Source organism: Nothoprocta perdicaria, unplaced genomic scaffold, assembly GCF_003342845.1.
Source record: "Nothoprocta perdicaria isolate Ctin4 unplaced genomic scaffold, notPer1 scaffold_3, whole genome shotgun sequence".
Lineage (NCBI taxonomy): Eukaryota > Metazoa > Chordata > Aves > Tinamiformes > Tinamidae > Nothoprocta > Nothoprocta perdicaria.
In genome coordinates, this window is record NW_020455532.1 from 9,169,985 (window position 1) to 9,180,977 (window position 10,993).

At 44.0% G+C, this 10,993-nt stretch overlaps 1 protein-coding gene across 1 annotated transcript in view; it reads right to left on the bottom strand.

Annotated features, from left to right (window-relative positions):
* TOP1 (DNA topoisomerase I) overlaps positions 1-3,498 on the bottom strand; it is a 33,685-nt gene extending 30,187 nt beyond the window's left edge. The window contains exon 1 of the mRNA XM_026042069.1: positions 3,399-3,498. The gene's annotated coding sequence lies outside the window, so the exon portion shown is untranslated. The remainder of the gene's footprint in view (positions 1-3,398) is intronic.
* Positions 3,499-10,993: the final 7,495 nt, after the last annotated feature.

The window sequence follows — 10,993 nt, forward strand, 5'->3', positions numbered from 1 at the left end:
GCAACACGGGGCCATTTTTCCGAGCGTGCTGTGGCTTTATTCTTTGGCATGGATTTCTCCCGATCAGCCTCTACAGTTTCCTTCCTCGAGGTGTGACAAGGACGSATCACAAACAAGTGGTGCTTTCTACCAGTATACTGCAGCTGTAAAAGGGTGCTGAGGATATGAAAGTGTCATCTTGTGAGTGGGAAAGAAAGCAAGAAGGAAAATTAAGCAGCTCTACAAAGCAGCCCGCACACTTCATATGAAAWCTTCATATGAAATTAAGATTATGTGTGTTAGCTAATCCTGAGACTTATCTTGGCACTTTAGATCCTTCCTTCAAAGGCTGCATGCAGGAAACATTCTCCTGCCTGGGAGCTTCTCCGCTTTCTTGACACGGGTTCTAGTTTAAGAGCCTTGTTTAGGTGCTGAAGAGAAGATGAACTTGTCAAACTGCTGCAGGCAGCAACGAGGTGCCCACAGCCTGGCACTGCTGGCAATGTTCCCCATGCCCTGGCGCAGGGTTACCCTGCACCTCTCGGGGGGCACCAAGGAAATTCCTGTCACCTTCTGATGGGGAGGGAGGTGCAATTCAAGTTTGCAAGACAGCGATGTCTGGAGCTTTTCAATAAAAGCAARATCCCAAGTCCTTGACAATTGCAAAATATAGAGCACATCTTTTGCAAGAATAAAGCAACTTTTCTGCAGTAGAGAATCAGTTTTCTCAAGATTTCTATGTAATTGGAATAATTAATCAGAGTTAATTCTTTAAAGGATTTATTTCAATTTTTGTAACTGGCAAGGGACTCAGTGCACTCTTCCCTGATCCACCTCTTGTTTAAACCCTTGAAAATACACCACTTGAAAGTGGTGTATTAGGCTAAAACTCGCTATGAAAGCACATTTTCAGTCAAAAAAGCACTTCCCCCGGGTGTGATTATTCTCACCCTCCTCAGCTCCCTTCAGTCTCCCCACCCTGTCCCTTATCTCCTCCATGGTCTCTGCCATCCTTGGAGTGGCCACACGAACTCTTAGAAGGCACCTGGCCACAAGAACACCCCACATCCGAATCCTTGTAGAAGGTCCCCCGCTGTGCCAAGCAATTCTCTTCTTACTAGAAATCTTCACTCCACCTCTAAATCCTTGCTGTGAGCTTGCCTACCTGCTTCTTAAGACAATTACCCACTGAATATAATCCTTACAAGAACAATTTACATTTATAAAATTATGTAGATGACTTAACGGATTTGGGAAGTCAAAAAAACTTCCTCAATTATGAGGTCAAGTATTTTTAAAATGTTTGTTTTAGAAATCAAGTGGGTTTTACACAACGAGCAGCCAAATAAYCAGCATGAGACAGGGCACCGATAGGGCCGCACAGATTTCACAGTTCCCCTAAGGGATCAGCCAAGCCAAGTGAGAATTACCTGTCCTGGAATGTCAGCTTCAAGGCTGGAGCTTGTGATTCAGCAGCTCCTTTTGAAGGAGGCACTTTTGAAAGGCAGAAAATATTCAAACTTTTGATTTGTGCACTCGGACTAATGAAGTCCCACCTTGTGTAAGAGCCAGAGTGGCAAAGCAGCATCACGATCTTCTGCCAGAACAAGCCCTGGACCAAAACCCCATCTGTTCGTAAAGCCCAAACACAAAACGTTCCTGGAATTTCACTGGAATTTCAAGGTAACGTTGTGAGGAGGAAGGAATTGCTTCAAAATTAAGAACTATTACATTTCATCTCATGGCAAAGCTACACCTTGCCAACCAGCTTAACCATTCTTACCTCCCTCCTACTATTTGGTTATTATTTACACCACCAGTTCTAAGCATCTTCAAGACAGRAGCCATTATGAGTTAATGAAAAATATTTCAGCATAAATATTGGGTGAAAAATATTTCTTCCTGTTGAATATATTCTGATCACTTCCATCCKCAACCTAAGTAGGGTCAAATCATTAAGAAAAACTGGAATTTAAAGATGGCTACAGGAACCCTTGTAAAAGGAGAAGAATATTTTCCTAGTGCAGCAATAAACATCTACAAACACAAGATTTCAGCCTGCATCCTAAAACTACGATTACCRAACTGCAGAAACTGCAAACCAAGGTAATAGAGAGAGGGGCAAAGAAAAACACCCAAAACAACRTGCCTAAGGTATGCAGTGTTTGCTGTGAAAGCCAGTAAAAACCAGTAAAAAACAGTAAAAAAAAATTATTTGACCTAGAACTTTCCTCTCGCCAGTTTACTTCTCTAAAAAAGACAACACATTATGAAACACTCAGGACAACCTCTGAACAGATGACAGAAAACTGAAGTGTGACCCCCTGCCCAGCAGGGCAATCACAATCTCAATCTTTACACAATTCTTTTTAACAGAAATCCATGTTAGCACAAACTTCTTCAGTTCCCTTCACTCTGTGTTACAGCAGCTGCACGGTGATTAGTTAACAGCGTTAGCTTGGCCAGAGCACCAACGCTCTGCTCCTACAGAGAGCCAGGACAGTAACTTACCCTCCAGGAACTGAACTGAGCAGATTTTACATTCAAGGCAGACTCCACAGCACTTGCTCACCAAGAGTTACTAAAAAAGCTTTTTTGGGCTAAAAAAAAAGCTTTTTTTTTTTTTTTTGTCACACAGGTGACACTTACCCTGTGCTATATCAGATCAAATCACTAAGGACAGACCTGCACATCCTGCTTTTTGCGTTCAAAGCATCTGTTAAAGCATCAGCTGCAGCATGGAATTCAATGTCACCTTAAGTGCCATAGATCTCCACGGAGGAAGTAAATGTTCATCTTCATCAGTGTGGACTCCATAGCATGTGGCTGGTATGAAACATCTCCTCCAAGTAGTGGCAGTGTAGCGTATCATTAGCACCAGGCAAAACTGCATGCAGATCCTTTCAAATTCACTATCTAACCCAGCAGCTGAGACTTGGCCAACACAGAAAGGAGTGTCTCACAGAACCATGCCCAGGAGGGACCATCCTTCCAGGCACTGCTATTCAGAAGGCTCAGCAATCAGGTCCCTCTATGCTGCATCAAGGGAATCTACCCCAACACTCAAGAAAGCTCCGTGTTTACGGCAAACAATTTCTCACAGGTGGGTCTGATTATCAACCTAACTCATCACTCTCCATGGAGATGAGGTTCAACTAATTGGTAACACCTTCAGGGACACTAAACTACAACCATCTCTTGCACATTAGTCTTGGCTCACATTTTGCAACACATGTGGCTTTGGCTACCTGTATACAGAAACGCAAGCAATTACAAAGTGAAGCTTAAAAGCACCTAGACTGACAAATTGTACTCAAAATGTAGCAATTCTAACCTCATTTGTTATCATGGTAATTTTTACAAGGCTGCATGAGCAACAGGGTTTCAGCCTACGTGGACTTCATCAACTTTTTCCTCACCTATTACTGTGCTTGGACTTTTCCCGGTCTTTTTCCTTGTCCTTCTTGTGCTCTTTGTGCCGGTGTTCTCGGTCTTTGTGTTTATCTTTGTGTTTGTGAGAATCTGCAAGCAGAGAGGCAAACAAAATTAAGAAATAAAGTTGGGAGAAATCTCCACGCCTCCCTCATGAACCTCGGCATTTTCCCCACCCCATTACAGCGCTTTCTGTAATTCAAAGTAAATAACAAATTAAAAAAAAAATCTAAACTTTCTGTATTCCTAAATGGACTCACTGTTGCTGTGTGAACAATTAACTGATTTTAGCAATAGCTGCATTTATATGACCTTTGGTCCAACGACCTTTAAAAGCTTTACAGACCCTCAAAGCTTGCAACCCCTTTGTTAATTAGTAAGTACTGCTACATCAAGTGCAAYTTTATTTTTTAAGTGAGAAAATTAGCTTTCTATGCCTGTAAATATTTAATAATCAGATAGTAGATTGTAAGGATACAGGGTAAGAGCATAAAGCTAAAATGTTTGACGTGTCAGATTTTAAAAATCAGACTATTCCACTTGTGTCTAACTGGACAGAGGCCTTAATTTGTCTTAGACTTGCACTTACCCATGGAGTGCAGGGCACGACAGGCCCATGGCAGCGGAAGAGGGATGTGATGGGGAAAGAGAAAAAGAAAGGAGCAAGAGAAAGAAAAAGGAGGGGCTAAAAATTTCCCTGTCGTGGTTCTTCACTGAGCAGAGATGCTCGTTTCTGTGACAGCAGATCCACCACGAAAACGAAGCATGACTGCTTAATTGGTATGTTTTCATTAAGCAYGACTGCTTAATTTCTGATGAGCTGGTGGAAAGCCACTTATAGAGGTCGGGGCTCATCCAAATCAGGTGACAGGAGAAAGATGGGAGATGGCATTTCTACACAAACACAGGCATTTGACTGCTTTCAGTTYATGCTTCCCATTTTGCTCAATACCCACTGTACAAAAAGCAATGAAGGCCCTAAGAGCACGAAAAGAAATAGATAACAGCACGTGAAAAAAATAAACATAAAACACCATGGTCTAAATTATAACCGAGCACATTTAAGGATCTAAACAGGTTTGCAACTGTCCTTTACAGGTTGGTTGAGAAGGAGCTGAGGCTGCATTACCAAAAATCATTTAAGAGTCAAGGTTGTTTTCCCCCCAGTGCTGGGCAGCGAGTGTGGACATCCTGAGAGTCTCCTGTATTTTTAGGTACGTGCTTTTCCATGCCCTAAAATGCCACAGCTCTTCAGGAAACCTGAAGGAYTGTGCTGACTTTGGCAACTGCTTTYGGCCAACAGCCAGCGTTTCCACCGGAGATTGCTGCATGCAAGGTACTAATGATTAATTAATTGCAAAGAATTTACACCTCTGCAAAGCTACTACCCCCACGTGAAGAACAGGAAAGTGCAACACAAGGATTTTGTGGTTTTCACAGACAGGAAATCATTGTGGAGCTACAAGCAGATCTCACCCTCCTGAGGACAAGCCCTGCGGTGCTGCTTTTTCTCTTCAACCTACATCCCTTCTTCGGTCCTCAGAACACACTACTTGGTCTAATGAAAACACACCAAAGGTCATATTTTATTGATTTTTATTTTTATTGACTCTATTTTCCGCATTTCCCTTGTTTCAGGTGTTGTTTTGAGGCACCTGAATGGAGCAACACAGGAAAGGGGCTGCCAGCCCCTTTGCCTCCTGCACCTTTCCTTGATCTTCCTGAACTTCCTAGTGCTTTCGTGTCTACAGTGGGTATAAAAACAAGCAGGGCTGAGTTGCTATATTTTGATACACTGGCAAGTGGCCGGATATGCGGGACATTTGGTCTTGCAGCACAAACCACCTAGGAATTTTCAAGTACCTAAACAGCAAAATCTTTCACAGGAGGGTGCAGCTTTGCAGCAAGCTCCTGGCAGAGCGCGTGGGGCCAGGACACCTACGCGCTCTGCGCTGCCAAGAAGCAATTTCTTGGTGCCCTCCTTCCCACTAGGACAACACACGTTTCACAGGCAAAAATGTTTTGGCAGCTCCTGTCACACTTGGGATTTTTCACTTCAGCCTGGCGGCTCAGAGYGCTCGGAAACCGCCCGCGTTTTGGTTCACGCAGTTTGCTCCCTCATTCCTGAAGCACTGACTGAAGAGAACAACCAGCTATTTACACTTGATAAATAGGTAAATCCCTAGAAAAACCATCATGCTATACATACAGCAATGCATGCTCATTTGTACGAATTCAGTTTATAAGGAGGGACACACCAGCGTGGAATCAGGGTTTTTTCCTACCAACTGATGGAAAACACGTGCAGCTGTGCTCAACRCTGCTCTCCTTACAGCTTAGAACAGCAAGATTTTCTGCAAAACCCTGCAAAAAGGAACAGTCTTTTACCTTCCTCTCCCAAATCCCTTCCAAAAGACTCCCGTGCTTCCCTGCGGATCAGACATTGGCTCTTCAGCAGCAGGGCTGGGGCTATCCCTGGAAACACAGGAGCCTTGGACACCTCCTACCTCCGCACTGCGAACGGCGAGTTGGATTTTCAGGCAAGCAGAGGCTGGTAGAGCTGTGAAAACTGGTTCTGCTTAGTGACAGTTGCCTTTTCCTAGCGTTCCTAAAGGATTTCAAACAGGAAGGCCTTTCCCAGAGGATTGAGGATAGAAGGAAGGCAGAAATGGCTGCAGGATGGTTGACTACTCTGGTAAGAAAGCAGCAAAGAGCTTTGGCCAACAGCACAGTTCTTGCCTCTGAAGAAATTGGAAACACTTGTAAATTCAGCATTTTCATGCAGTCCAGACTTACTCCTAGGAATCAAAATTATTCTGAAATATTTGCCTCGGATTCCGAATCAATGGCTCCCTTTCAACACGCTGACACAAGGTTAGGCTAAGAAAGAGGACTTCAAACGGGTTTATTAAACAGTCTTTAGCTAATGTATGCATGTCTTGAGAGGCCTTAAAGCTCCCAGACTCTTTATTTCCYTTTTTTMTTTTTCTTTTTTATTTTGAGGGTGGAGGTGGAAGTTGTACAACAGCTTAGGGGAGTTCAAGAGGACACAGGATTATTTTATTTATTTTGACTTATCACAGGACTTTTTTTTTTTTTTTTTTTTTTTTTTTTTTTTTGGCCAAACTGACCTTACCTAAGTCGCTCTATTGCTAAGCAAGGAGCTAAATACCTCTACCTTACCAGGAGGAGCTGGTCAGAGCCCATTCTACTCTTAGCAAAGCTGAACTCTCCTCCGAACTATGATGGTATTTAAAGGGTTTCAGAAACCAGAGTCTCTCTCTGGCCCCAAGGCTATCCGAGGGACAAGGTTCCGCTCCCTGGGCAAGGATCCACGGACTTGGAGGCTCTCCCTTCAGCACGGGCTACCCCAAACGGAGCTCTTGGCACCTCTGCTGCTCTAGCGGGCTGGCTGGCCTGGCCCTTGCTCTCTGCCTGGGTCGCCTCCAAGCGATGACCGCAGCCGCCGGGTATTCCTGCTAGTGCCTCCAAGCGTCACGAGCGGCTCTGGATTTCTGCGTGTTGATTCACGCTTTAATCCTGGGTAATTAAAGAGTGGCTGGTTGGGGAATGGGGAGGCCCTGGTGCTCCTGGGCTGCTCTGCCCTCCCCCTCGAGGCTCCAGGGAAAGGCTGAGGGATCCGGGGGCTTTCCCTTCTCCTGCCAGGGCTGCGCGAGGCCAGCTGGGCCCTCCGGGAGCCACAGGACACACAGGGACACGGTGACAGCAAAGGCACAGGGCCCACGGAGGCAGCCGGCCTGGGTGCAGCAGCAAGGTCGGAGCCTGCTGTAATTCAGGCTGGTTTCCTCCAAACCCTCCTCAAAGGTCTCCTTCCTCTGCCCTCCCCAAGCCCGGGGTAGGTGCAGGCTGTGCCCAAGGCCTCCAGCTCTACTCTCTATTAATGCTCCCGTTTTTCCCAGCAACATTTCCAATTCAGCCCCAAAATTGCACGCAGAGCATGAATTATCACACAGTCAGTGCAACCTTCCTGCCATCACACAGGACCACCCGCCCCCCCATTTCATCCATTCACTTTATTTTTTTAATCCCATTTTAGCCCCCTTTCCTCAAAGCAGATCAGCAGCCTTTTTAAGAAAGATGTGAGAAACAACTCAGCCTTCTCCCTTCTCCTAAATTAAGTGACACAGCCAGCAAATTAACACTTGGCAACCTCAAGTTCTGGTCAAAAGTCGCTTTTCCAGAAATACCCATTAGCCTCCCGTATTTACTGTCCTGGGCTCACCCTCCATAAGGATTTGTGGGCACAATCTGAACACTCATTAACCTGCTCACGGAAAGGTTTCCTTTAGCAGCTTTTGCTCTTTTGAAATGTTTAAGTAGCTTCTGGAAATAACGACTTTAGGGTTTTCCCTCCGCTTCCAGCAGCGCCCAGTTGTTTCACTGCAATTCAACAGCCTGGAGAGACCACAAGACAAAGTTATTTTAATGTTTTCTTGATTTTTTCTGACATAATAATGTCAGAAACYTGACAAATGAGCTCCCAGGCCTCCCCTCCAGAGGAGGAGTTTGATTATAAATGAATCCCAAATTCAAAGTTAGTCATCACACACTAAATTTTTCAACACAGTTTAAATCAGATAATTTTGCATAAAGTAAAATCCTCTGAACGCCTTTTTCTTCAAACAAACTGCCCCTCTTTTGTAATGGCCAAGTTGCATCAAATACATGATAAATCATCCATTTTATTTGATTTGTTAGCTTTGGAACAGCTCAGTCACATGTATATTTTCTGATTAAAAATATAATTTTTTTTCTTTGGAGGAGAACCCATACGATTAAGTTCTCACAATTTGGACTTACGAGGAAACCTTAGACAGAATAAAAGTGTTACAGGGCTTTAAATTTTATTAGATCTGTTCCATAAAATGAGATGCACTGTGTAAATTTTATAGCACAAAACAAGAAGTTAACAGGAGCAGGGGCTCAAATACTCACTGGGAGGTTATCAATGATCGAATCCACTCAGGTGACACCCTCTGGGCAGGGCTAGAAAAGAGCTGCTCAGACTAAAAGCAGCACAGAAGATGATGCAGAAAGAAATTTCCATGTCTGAGAAAGCAGCTAAAGAGAAGAGCATCRGGAGAAGCCCCAAGGAAAAGGGGATCGACCCAGGAAAGCAGCCTTAGAGTAAAGGGCTTCCCAGAAAAGGAGCCAGGAGCTCAAGAGTCCCATGACCGACTGCCCAGGTAAAACACAAATCCCTGCCAGGTCCCTCAAAAATCACTTCTTAAAGCCTTAGATGTTCTGCAAAAGACTTGTTAATTCAACAGCAAGCAACATTTGTTACAATTTCTTGTAATTTAGTATTTCAGGGTTTTAAAACAGAGCTTTGATTTCTTACATATTGAATATAAATAGATTAGGAGAACTGTCAAGAATCAGCTCCCAAGATGACACATGGAAGGGCTATGAACACTTAAACATACGACTGCAGTTCAAGGTGTCTAAAACACTTCAAATTCTGGCTTTGATAATTTTGCCTTAGGCAAACAGAACTATTCACTGTTGTGCTCAGCTTTGCAGCACCCTGTTCCTCAGCAGGAAGGCAGATCCTAACCCTGAACAGCCACCCAAGACCTTTATTACAGATAAGGACTTGGTTACCACCTTAGCTAGGTTGGTGACTGCAGTCCCACGTGTAAGAGGGTTGYGTTTTGTTGAGATCCTGATTTTGAGTTAGATAAACTGCACGTTTGAGGAAGCAGCTACTGTGGCAAGGGGCAGAAATGCAGCTGCTGACTCCATGCAGCTCTGGAGATCGAATGTATGGAGAAAGTGGAGCGGTCTGGGGCACACGGGAATAACATCTTCATTGTCAAGTCAGTTTGACTGCAGTCTTCTGAGTTTACATGCATTGAACACTCCTTTAAAACTGTTATATCAACAAACCTCTTGCAAATTTGTTAGTTGTGTTTATTTTTTTTTTTAATGCTTGCATTCCTGCTGGAGAAATTCACAGTATGATCGTGGTATTCCACTAATCGACTGCACAGAGCCTCTGGATTTGGTTCAAACAGATTACTGTTACTGAAGCCCAGRAAAGGGGGGAAAAACTAGTTGAGGGAAAAAAGATTTGTATCCAGGTATCAGATGGCAGAACCTTTTCCAGTAACACAACACAAACAGAGAAAATAGAACTGGAGGTGTAAAAGAAAGTGGAAACTATCAATAGGCAACCAGAAATGTCAAAAAAAATAGGGAAAAATGCACTCAGAAAACACTGTTCAGAGAGAAGAGATGGTGGCAAACAATGATACTCGGCAGCAAACCCACGGTCTCAAACTTCCCTCGTGAAACTGGAAGTTACTTCTAGTGGATCTATTTATGCAAGCAAAGACTCTGCCCAAGAGCAATGTGTGTGGAAAGGCAGAGCAAGTCTGCTGGCTCTCCTGTGACTCTCAAAACTGACTGCAAAATACACAGCACTCTGAAATGAAAGTTGCTAACGTAACAAGACCCAGGACTCGGGTGCCCATTACCTAAATGGGAGTGATCTGGACTGGAAGCGAGATCTCCAACGTCAGCTCTGGGGCCAGAGAACCATTCTGCTTCAAAGCCACAGCTGGGGGAAACAATGCTTCCTAAGCAGGGATTCCATGAAAGGGTTTTCAGCACAAGGAAGCCTGAGTTTTCAGTGTCTCAAGAAAGCAAAGAGCTACAAGGATACTGGACTAAGAGTGCAGGGCTCTCCCTCACTCAGAGGGCCCCACTTAACGAGGTTACCTTCTAAAAGCCACTTGACACGCAGCCCTGACCCTGCCACAACCCTCTTTGGGCTGCAATTTTTACAATTACGCTTGGCCCTACGCTGGAGTTGGAAACAGCCTTATCTGGTATCTATGCAACTGAGACAAGTATATCCAAATCCCATTACATCCCTGCTGTCAAAAGCAAACAAAGTTACGGTGCTATGACAAAATTATCCCACCTCAGGTGCATCACTGGGTCAGGTGCAACAGTTCAAGGAGGTTGATGATTTCTTAACAGTGCTTAAGAAAGCTACTGCATCCTTCCATAAACTGGAATATGACCTATGTTTTATACTTTGCTGGAGAACAATTCAATTTYGAATGAGTGCAAGCAAAATGCCCAAAGCAGGGCTTGCCTTTGAAGCCYCAGATCATCCGTCGTTTATTTTTCAATCACAGAAAAGTAGCAAAAGGAAGAAGGGGAAAAAAATAAATAGAACAGAAGCTTCATGAAAAAGGAGTTTGGAAAAGGAAGTAATGAGTGTCTTATCCTTGCTAAGGATTCAGCTTTATTAATAAAGGAAAAATCTTCTCAAAGGCCCAGAGTAGATATCATTTAGCCTGTTTCCCACACTACAGATACGCAGGATGCAGAAGTCCTTTGACTTTTCGTTTTTTGAAGGCTGAGGAGCAAACAACAGGGCTGATGCAGAAATTTGTGACCAAGTGACCCAAGAGAGCATCCAATTCTGCCCTCCCAGAGCTTGAAAATGGGGCATTTTTGACAGAAAGAGTGAAGTTAAAGACCTTCCAACCCCTCTGCGCTTTTCGACATTTACTTGAAGCAAAAGATCTTCACAGGGACAGATATT